Consider the following 11,599-nt stretch of genomic DNA (forward strand, 5'->3'; position numbering starts at 1 on the left):
AACCTGGAATTCTTTAATTTTTTTCTAAATTTTTTTTTTTAAAGAGGAATATATTGTTTGAACAGATCATTGCTAAACCTCTATTGCAGTTACATCTATATTTGCACATAAACAATTAATATTCGCAAAAGAGTTGTTTTTCGGAAAATAAATTTCTTTAAGTGTGCGTAAAAGAGTAAAACCTCGCTTAACGTACACCCCTCATTTCGAACAGTTTTTTTCCCCTCCATTTTCTAGGATTAAAACATTAAATTTCCCTTTATTAAAGTGGAGACTCTCAAACTCGGTCACGGATACAACTTTTCTTGAAAAAAGGATTTTTACTGTCATTAAAACGGACACTCTTCGACAATTTTGGGCGAAATGTGGTTAGTTTTCAATCTTAAAGCATTTTTGCCGCAAACTCTGCTAGCAAATACTAATAACGAAGTTTTGCACAAAGTGGGGGATTTTTATAAAGGACTTTTGCCAGTTAATACATCATCGCTGCAAGTTGAATATCAACTGTGGGTCGCGAAGTGGACACGGGAAAAGAATCAAAATCCAGTTAAAGATTTCCCTCCATGTATCATAAAACTTATCGAAGAATGTGACAAGGACATGTATCCTGGAATAAATTGCCTTCTTCGACTCATAGCTACATTGCCAGTTAGTGTTGCCACAAGTGAGCGAAACTTCTCGACATTGAGGCGTTTAAAAACCTGGTTAAGACCTCAATGTGTGAGGAACGCCTTGTGGGACTTTCTCTCTTAAATATCCACAGAGACATTGATCTAAACATTGACCACATAATCACTAGATTCGCAAAGAAGTCAAAAAGGAAGTTAAACTTTGTCTTGTGAGAAAATGTGTGGAAGAAAACCGTTCAGAAATACTAAAATAATGTTTGGAGGGGACCCCGGAAATTGAAAAGCGCTCACCTTCACCAATGTTATTTTTCGTAACAAAGTTTTCATGAATTTATTTTCAAATGTTTTTTAGGATCCCTTAAGGTTAATTTAACTACTTTTTAATGCATAAAAATAACTATGTAGTAAGATGTGTCATGTGTAGTCTATTCCAGTCAAGAAAAAATTACCTCCGAAAATTGAATCGTACGATAATACAAGCAATTTTTAAAAAATGATACTCAAATTGTAATATTTTGTTGTAACTCAAAAATTATTTTGATATTATCGAATGATGAATTGGGTTAGTTAATATTTAGTTTATTTGTGTTTTTAATATTTCTCACAATTAGTCAAAGTCACTCATTCAATCATCTAATAAATCACCCACGTTTTATTTACTTAGTAATTTGATCAAAAATATTTTTCACAATCGAATAGAACATATTTCATTCGAAAAATATTTCAATTTTCTCTTTGCCTCATGAAAAAAAAAAGTGAACATTTTCCACTTTTTTATTTGAAGAAACAATTTTACTGCCAAAAATCAAAAATAAGGTTTCAATGCAAGTTTTGTTATAAAATATACAATGTTTTTTCTTTATGTACTGTAATTTTCAAAACAAATTTCCAATTTGTTCATTTTGAAAAAGCTCAGTCATGTTAACTATTTCACTTTGCCCCACATTCCCCTATTAAAAACCCTGTATAATTTCACCGAGATGCTATAAAATAAGCGGTTTTAATTAGAAACATTGTCATAATGATTATAACATGAGGGTAAGGTTTTTAATTATACCCATACTTCATTTGAGTTTTTATAAATTAATTTATGTGTTAACTATAAAATATTATGTAACTAAGAAAATCATAACTTCATAACGTGTAAGTTTTATTGTATTTAGTTTATAGTATAATTTACATTAGTAGTATTGTATTATATTTTATTTTATGTAGAAATTATTTCTTTCAAAGTAGTTGTCGATTTGTTCTTAATGCCCTGATGCAAATGACATCCCATTTTGATACTAAATGCCGTTTCTATTAATATTATATGGCTTAGCCAAGAAACTACCATGCGATGTTTTTCATTCTGCGTTTTTTATAAGCTAAAAAATAAATCTATTGTTTCCAAAATAGCTTCTTGGATAAAAATGACTCTTCTAAGCTACACATTATTTTAAAATGTTAATAGTTGATTCCCTCAAAGAGGAATTAACAAACGAAACGCGGTATTAGGTTCTTCGATGAATTAAATGTATTCTGCCGCTCTGGCCTCTGACTCCTGAAGTACAGTTGACTCTTTTACCTGAACACCCAGATATTCTGAACACATTTTGATGGTCCCGGGAATCACGTATGCATCACTTTCGTCTCTCCCTATACTGAACACCCTCTTAAACTGAAGACTTTCGTTCGGTCCAACGAGTGTTTAGAATAGAGAGAGTCTATTGTACTTCCTTAGCAAACAAAATACTTTTAATCAAATATGCTTTGTGTGTTTTGCGTTCTTTTTCATGATTGAAAGTTTTTTATTTATGTAAAAGAGAAGTCAATTAAAAAATTAAATAAAATAGTTGCATTCATTTATTCCTTTGGGAGGGGCCTGAACCCCCTGGACTTCCCCTAAAATCTGCTACTGACTATTCAGTAGGGTACTTGTACAATTTGAAATTCTTGTTCGATTTATAATTTTTTCATTTTCATTTTAGTATAATCTAGTGCGTTGACCAACATAAATGACTGCTACTGCTCCTAGTTCAAATTAGAAAAATCAGGCCTCCACAAAGTTTAAAAATTGTAACGTTTAGAATATACATAGTTTTCTTAGAAGCATACTGTATTTTTTGTTTTATATATGCTAATAATGCAACAACGATTTGTTGGTAAGTAAGAAACAAGCACAAGATTTCAATACCAACCTTTTCAAATTCTTCATACAAAACGAAATATGGTAAAACTACGATTTAGACCGAAGAAACCCCCTTTTTTTGACAAGCATGTTGTTACCCCCCCCCCCCCCCCCCCACCACCACCAAGATACCGTTGTTTGTGGGTACACGTTTGGTGACCCCTCCCTTAACCGGAGCCTGGATCCGCCCTTCCACACAAGTGAAACAAGTGATGTAAAGGACACTGACTTTTTTTGCAGAATTAAAATGCACGCCAAAGTTACGATTGTCTGGTTGTCTCATTTACAAGCAGGGGACATGTTTACCGATCACCCTCACGTAAAATTGAACTCTGCGTAAGAGAAGGCTGGGCAAAGTGCCTTGTCGTGGAAAACGGACAATATAGGAAGAACATAATGAAGAGTTTAAAGAACTAAGTTTGGAAGTGATCGTGGTTTTTACTTACTTTTTCTGAAGTTGCTCCGGCTCAAGTATATATGAAGATGTGCATCAGATCAAGTAGAGCTAACCAACTCAATGTCGACACAGTTAAAATAAATAAAACGGTAAAACTTTTGAAGAAAAAAAATACTATTTCTCTGCAAGAAGGTTATTAGCGGCTGTTCACAAATGATGTTACGGTTTGAAAGGGGGAGGAATGTTCATGAAATATGGCAGTTTGTGACATGGAGGAAGAAGGTAACAAGAAGTTTTTTAAAGTAGGTTTTTGAAAAATAGCACGATAATGTGACAAAGGGGAATGCATCTAAAAGGCTTTGCATGACCGGAAAACATTGACTTAACTTGACATTTGTTGAGCAATCACGATTGCTTATTGTTTTCATTTGACCGTTTTTGGTGTCCGTGCCTTTTTCAACTTGGACCAGAAGCCTATGCAGCACCACCGCCCACCGTCCTCTGCTGGCGGCGCGGCGCGGCTGCTCCGGTTTTGAGCTACCCGCTTCTCCTGGTTGGAGGCGTCCATGTCCTACACACACGCACGTTCACACACACACACATACACACACACGACTTCACACACATGACTTCACGCACATACCCTCACACACGCCTACGTGCATACACACAGGTCTACGCACACACACAACTATGCACACGTAACCGCCCAGGAGGAGAGGCAGGCTGGGGGGGGGGGAGGAGGGCAAGAGCCGTTTCTAGAAACATTAACTCCAATGAGTAGGGTCCTGTCTCAGTTTGTGATTGCGAAAAACATAATTTGAATTCAAAATTTCAGAATTCAAATTAATTTTTTTTTATCTCGTCAGTTTGACTAAAAAAAAAACTTCGGCTATTACATTCAAACACCGATTATTAATCAAATACCAAAAAAAAAAAAAAAAACATAAAAATGTAACTTTTTCGTTACTTTGGGAAATTTTGGGGCTTATGAGCGACCGGAAGATATTAACTGATCGAACCCAAATTTTAACACGATGTTTTGAGGCTCTATTACAAACTATTACATTAAAAACTATTACATTAAAAAAACATCTAATTAAAAAAAAATTAAAAATCACAAATGATTTTTTTTTTCATATTTTGTTAAATTTTAGAGCCATGACCGGAAGATGTCTATAGATTTCCACAATTATTTTTTCCCTTTTTTTGTCGTTATAATGCGTAACTTTTCCGAGTTATTGCAACTTCAAAATAAATAATAAAAAAAAAAAAAAAAATCGGCCCACTCTAATGCATAATAATGTTCTTTTCGTTAAATATAAGTATTATACCTTTTAAAAGAGTGATCTTTACAAGCTTAGTTTTTTTTTTTTTTTCCATTTGATTTTTTGTTTTCTATGTATTTTCCGCATTTTAAGTTTTCCCGCATTTTACGTTTAAAAAAAACCCCTCAGCCCCTTGAGATTCATAAAATCGGGGTTGCACCGTATATCAATTCATTCTTCTTTCTGTCATGTGCCAAATGCTATAGTCTACGATGATATGAATTTTTGAAAGCAGAATCTGAGCAACTGAGATGCGGTACTTGCGATCTCTAAAAGGCGGCACACTTATAGACAAAATAAAGAATGAAGATATATTAGGAGATATATTTAAGGTTTTAGCCTGTGTGGGGGGGGGGGGGGAATTTACGAGTATTGCATTTATTGAACATATATCCACTGTATGAAACGAGGGAGACTTCCTAGAACTGCTTCCTACTACAGGCCTAACAAAGCGAGACCGTAACAGGTTGAGAAAACGGTGTTTAGCAGTAAGTTACGCTCCAAAGCCAAGGCTAAGGCCCCTGGAATACATGCAATGTATCAGACAGTCCAGTTATCACATCCTGAGACTGCAGTTTCGTTCTTATTAGAACTCATCAATCAGGAACAGTGAATAACCGAGCTGGAGGCAGATGTCATCTCATTGAAGCTGAGGGTGCTAACAAACTGTGAGCACCCTCAGCTTCAAGATAAAGTGAATTTATCTGTTTGACGAAGAAACCAGAACAGGCTTTAAGCATACAGAAGAGATAAAATGGAGTGAATGCTTTCTTCAGTGAAGCAAAAACCCGTAATCACGTGATAGATTTTAAAGCAAAGCATTGGAAGAAATCAGGTATCTTTCGCTAGTTTCACGCAAAACGCATCAATCATTCGTCGTAGTTGAGTCACGTGACTTGGAGACTTTGCCTCAGCTTTTGTTAAGCTAATGATTGGACTTGCTCTCTCTCTCCATTTACTAATTCCTGCTCTAAGACTTTTAGCCTAGTCCTTGATGATAATTTTTTTAAATGAAATTGTGCTTTGGTGTTCATTCGCTGGTAGATCTTCCCCGTTGAATTTCAATCTGCTCTGGCACCTATTTCTGGGAGCATTATTTTTTTAAATCAATGAGTGAGATAAGTGTAACCATCGGTGAGAGATTTGCTTCAACTTTATTCATTTGTAAACATAATTTTGAAAATCATTAGCTTGCTTCATTCGCCCTGAATAAAAATTATATTATTAACTTTTAAAAACTTTTTCACCATTTACCATAATAAAACTTAATCCTTTAATTTTAAGGGTTTTTTTTGGTTTGGAATTGTTTACTTTTTTTATTAATCGACAACATTTCCTATATTTTCAACTGGGACCGATCTATCATAGTTTATATCTCAAGATCAATATAAACTTTTCCATAAATTTGAGCCTTATCCGAAACTGAATCGCATAGTCATTATCTATCATTTCTAACAATCAAAAAATTTGGTCTTTCCGAAAAGCTGCCGTCCAGACGATTTTACTCGCAATCGATATAAATGATGCGATTACAATTTGCCACCAAGGAAATAAAACAAACTCTCGTGTCAGTTTTATTGCTTCTCACAAATCACGGGAATTCCCCGGCAGTAGTTAGTTAGGATAATTAGTTTTTATTGTAAGTGCTGCGACAAATGATCTGACAATCTTTGTAAAATGTCTCCCGGGATTAATGGAAAAACATCGGGGAAGCGTAATGTACGATCCTTGTTACGATTCAGAATTTATTTCCTAAAGTTTTTTTTTTGTTGTTTTTGTTTAGCTCACGTCGGGGAGAGCGGGATTTTAAATTTAGTCGCTTTGAAAGTTTGCTTTCGATTGTATGAGAGTAGTCAGAGTCGGACTTATTTTAGAATAAAAAAGAGTTTGGAGTCGCGGAGTTGAAGGTGTGAAATTCCAAGAGTATCAGTCGGTCATTTTCCCTCAGAGCCCGCAACTCTGCCAGTGCTGTTGGAGTCAGATTCATTTTGGGGTGAAGGAGTCGGAGTCGAAGGTTCTGAAATTCCCGGAGTCGGAGTCAGTCATTTTCTCTCCAACTTCGTAGCCCTGGCGAGAGGTCCCGGGTTCGATCCTGGCCGGTCGAAGATCCACCGCCTGTGACTGGAGGGGACGTTAAATATGCTCGTGATCACAAAGTCCTCCATGTGAAACGATACCTCTGGGGGGTGCTCGACCAGGGATTGCTCGGTTTCTGGTCTGGATCAAAAAATCAGAGTTGTCTTCAGGGTCCCAATCAACTGGTTAGATCAAATAACGGAAGGTACGGGGGACCCTAAAGTGAAAAAATCCTGGCGAAAGTTACAGCACAGCACTGAATGTTACCGATTAACGTTAGGCTGGCTAAATTTATTTTTCAATAAGTTATTTAACGGAGTACTTTGAATCATGTCGGTTTACTCTACGCCAATTCAATAACTTTTTAGAATGTGTGATTTTTTAAAAAAATTAGAAAGCCTAGTGCTACATTCTGCTGGTGAAAATTATGAAATAGGATTTTTTATTCTTTATTTTAAGCAGCGAAGGTAGCGACATTGTGCATAGCTCATTGCATCAGTCAATTAATTTGAAGCTTCTGTTTGGAAGCTTTTTCTAAAAATGCTGAAATTGCTCTTCTTACATTGTAATATTCTATGCCAGTGGTGTTTAACCTTTTTCAGCCCCAGGGCCGCACCTCATATTAAAAATCATTCTCGTGGGCCGGAACACATATCAAATTTTCAAAATATTTCTTCCTTTCTAAATAACGTAGGAAAATATACAAAATACCCCGTTTAAAATACAAATGGTATTAGCCCTTTTAGCCTCGAATCTTATTTTAGCACTCTCAAAATATACGCTAAGAACATTCAAACTGGAGGCAACAATTTCATCGCAGGCAAGTGATATAAATGACAACTTAAAAAGAAATAATTTGTAACAAATGTATTTTAATTCTGAAATTTGAAAGCAAATAATTTTTATCCTTGTGTAAAATGTATGTGTGTGTGTGTTTTTTTTTTTTAAGCTGAGTTTCACTTTCAAATATCAGTGTGATACTTTCATGAAAACTCTGGAAAATGCTTCTAAATGGCTGACGTAAAATTGGGGTTGTTTTCCATTTTTCAAAAATATTTTCTTCTGAAAGAGCATGGTCAAAAACATGGGGTAAGTTACTTTTTTTTTTCTTAATTTTGACTTATTTTCACTCTTAAAAATAATTTTAAACGACATTCAGCCGTTGTTTTCATTTTCACTGCCGACGCCACAAGTTGAGACAATCGCTAGGGTTACCAGAATAAAATTTTAGGTCGCTGCCAAATTTCGGTAAATGAATATTTTATTTAACTAACAATTCTCGTTCCACTAATAAATTGCTCGCGGTAAAAAAATTAAGAGGCGATATCTTACCCGCGCGCGCGTAAAAACAACCACGTACTCCGATTCAAGATGGCTTTCATCACTTGTGACGTCACACGATGAAACATTTTGGTTTAAAAGTCAGACATTATAAAAAAATTGATTAAAAATTAAATATCGGGAAAATAAAAGTATTTTCTGGGTCCATGTTGTTTCTTTGCTTGTTCTACCAATTTCAGTGACTAAAAGTAGTACTTTTGACTGAAGGACTTATCCCCATTATAGAATCTAAACTCAATCAGTTGAGCGAAGTTAAGAGGAGAAACTCAATATTTTTGTGTTTTTAAAACTAATTCTTCTCTTATTCTGAATTTTCAGATTTTTCATATTGAGTATGGAAAATAATACCGTGAACTTCAAGGGAAATATTTGGAACAAATCTATTTTAATTGTAAAATTACGAAATTAAAAAAATTTTGAGCTTTTTGTAATAAATATGTTTTTTGCCGTATTCAAGTCTTGTACTTACATTAACCAGACACAATCTCGATGCTCTTGAAAGTGTCTAAGAAAAGCAGTAAAGAAAGTCCGTAATTTTCTTCATATCCAGTAGAAACCATTATCCACTCTTGAACATTCGTGATAAAAAGTTGTATGATTAATGATTGTAATAATTAATCGTTCAATAATTGTCTATCTCACACCGGCAAAATTCGTTGCAATGATTTTCAATCAATCTTTTTAAACAGTTAAGAAAAGATAAAAAAAAAGTAAGAGCATTAAAGAAAACTTAGTATTCCGTAAAAATATAACAAAATGATTAAGTGTAAAATAAACGAATTAACTCCATTTATATTAAAAAGTTGAAAGTAGGATTATGAGATGGGACGAATAAGTGTCCGCTGTTTTATCTGTTTTTCAGAACGTCATCCAAACCCCTAACCGGAAAAAAAAAATGATTAAAAAAAATACAATTTGTTGTGATGAAAAGATTAAAATTTTCGCTGTCAAAAATGGCACACAAATTTGAAATTATTTATTTACCTTATTTTTTTATTTTTTTTAAAAAATTCTTATAGCTTCATGACTTTTTTCTAAAAGCTATAACTTCATAATTATAAGCTTCAGTCTGTCTTTTCAGATTTATTTTTCATATGAAACGAACACACATAAATCGTAATTTTTTGCAAGTTAAAACATTATGCGGGAAGCAAACCTCAAAAATTAAGTTATCTATGCAGTAATATATGTACAATTGCAATGTTAATAAACAAAAGATAGTGTTGAGGAATTGCAATGTTCGACCGAAAACTTTATTTCAAAGCAGATTAAAAGAAAACGAATAACTTTTTCTAACTAAATTCTTTTAACTATCTGTTGTATAAGAAATATTAGGTAGATATGATTTCAAAAAAAATATGTCAAAATTACAGTTTTTTAAAGCATCAAGCCATGGCAAAATGGAATCAATAAACAATCTTTATAAAAAAAAGGGGGGGGGGGGGAATGCTCCTCTAAATAATTATTGCATGAACATAATCGAAACTGATGGATGGTTTAAATAGGGAAAGTCCCTAAGAATCGCGAACATTAAACGTTTTGTGTGTTAAGTAAAAGAAAACTAGATTACGAATGGGGTCAGTCTATGATAAAAATATGAGAACTGAGACATAAAATGTCTTTTATTATTTTATTTTCAATATATTATTATTATTTATTTTTGTTATTATTATCAGTGTTATTGTTATTTTTACTATCAATATTATATTATTATTTTTACTATTGGCTATTATTGTTATTGAGCAATCACGATTGCTTATTGTTATCACTTGACTGTTTTGATGTCCTTTGATTTTATTTTCCCACCGCCACCCCTCTGCAGCATCACCGTCGATCGGGGGTTCTCACGATGCTGCTCCTATAGTGAAAGCCGTCTCCGGGTTGCATTCATGTCCTACACACACACGCGCATACATACACAACTACACGCACACACACACACAAACACATACACACAAATACCCACACATTCATGCCTGCACACAGATACAAACACATACCCCCCCCCCCCCGACACACATACACATACCCCCCCCCCACACACATTCATATACACAACTACCCAAACTTATGCCAGCACACAGACACAAACACACATGTCTACACACATACACATACGCCCTACACACAAACACACACATACCCCCACACACAAAACACACACGCCTGCATACACACACTCGTGATTGCGAAAAACATAATTTGAATTCAAAATGTCAAAATTCAGATTATTTTCTCTTTTTTTTAAATTTATTCTCTTATTATTATTTAAATTTTTACTATTATTTTTAGTATTATTTTATTATTATTATTAACTTCAAATGGCAGAACCATTTCCTGCTGAAAAAAATAAGTTTTAGGTATCAAAAATAGTCAATACGTTTTCAAAAGAGAAGGACAGGATTTTTTTTTCTCTCCTTTTTAAAAATATATCAATTTATTTTTGCTAATTTTTAAGGCGGAAGAGAATGCTTTCTAAAATTTTTTCAAAAAGCATTCAGATTATAAAATTCAGTCTTATACAAGAAAAATTCAGCTTGTTTCCATGATCACTGAATTTAGTTGCTCTGTAGTACTAATAATTTTTTAATATATAATGACTTATTATTATGCATTTTTTTACTATGTGAAAGTATTTCCTACTGAATTTTGCTTGAAACCTAGTAGATTTAGGTGCATCAATACTTTTTTCCTTTCCCAAAGCACTGCTTTAGGAAAGGCCTTTCAAATTGGCCTTTCAAATGCAAAATGGTTTAAACTACGGAAAAATGGTGTTATAAAATTAAAACATAATTTTTGAAAAAGTGCAATCTTTTCAAATTACAAGGGAATGTTAAATGGCACGGGAAAAAGGGCGAGAAGACATAAAATAGATTTACACTAAAGTATAAATCTAATTTGAGATTAATCGATGCTTTTGTTTTATTTAATTTTTGAAACTTACTTTTTAGTTTCAAGAAATCTATCGTTCTCTAATGTTAATTTTATTTCTACCAAGGGAAAAATAACTTTGATTATTTCGACACAGTCAATATGCAATATATCAATCCCATTTATGAAACAAGTTTGGTCATATTTCATTTTAATTCATTCCATAAAAAAAGCAACAGCATTTTTTTTAAAGGATTTTTTTTAATGATCTTTTCGAAGGATAAATATTTAAAAAAGAGAAACAAACGTACAAGAAACGGCGCAGTCGTCTAAAAAAGCAAAAGGAATTCTTTTTTTTTTCCATGTCAAATTTATGGTGTCACTAGTTTAACTTCTTTTATCGTCATTATTTAAACTTCTTCCTATCCAAATTAATCCAGTACATATAGATCACTTGCAAATCGAGGGAAAAAACGTATTAAATGAAAAATAAATGTCACATTCCCTCTAGGTAATAAAGACGAAAAATTTGTTGAATTAAAAAAAAAGAAATGCATTTACGCTAGATCAGTTTAAAAAGTTCGCAAAAAAATATATGAAAGCTTTCTCTTATAATTTCCGTTATCGCTGTTCTTTCTCTAAGTTACTAGGCTGCAGAAAAAGTTCCTAAAAGTAACTTTTATTTTTGACGTTAGTTTTCTAAAGATTTTTTTTTTCTTTTTCTTCATCTTTTTTTAAAGTAGTAATTCCTTTTGATAATAGCGTTTTAAATTGATGAATGAACTTT

This window comes from Uloborus diversus, chromosome 2 (assembly GCF_026930045.1).
Source record: "Uloborus diversus isolate 005 chromosome 2, Udiv.v.3.1, whole genome shotgun sequence".
NCBI lineage: Eukaryota > Metazoa > Arthropoda > Arachnida > Araneae > Uloboridae > Uloborus > Uloborus diversus.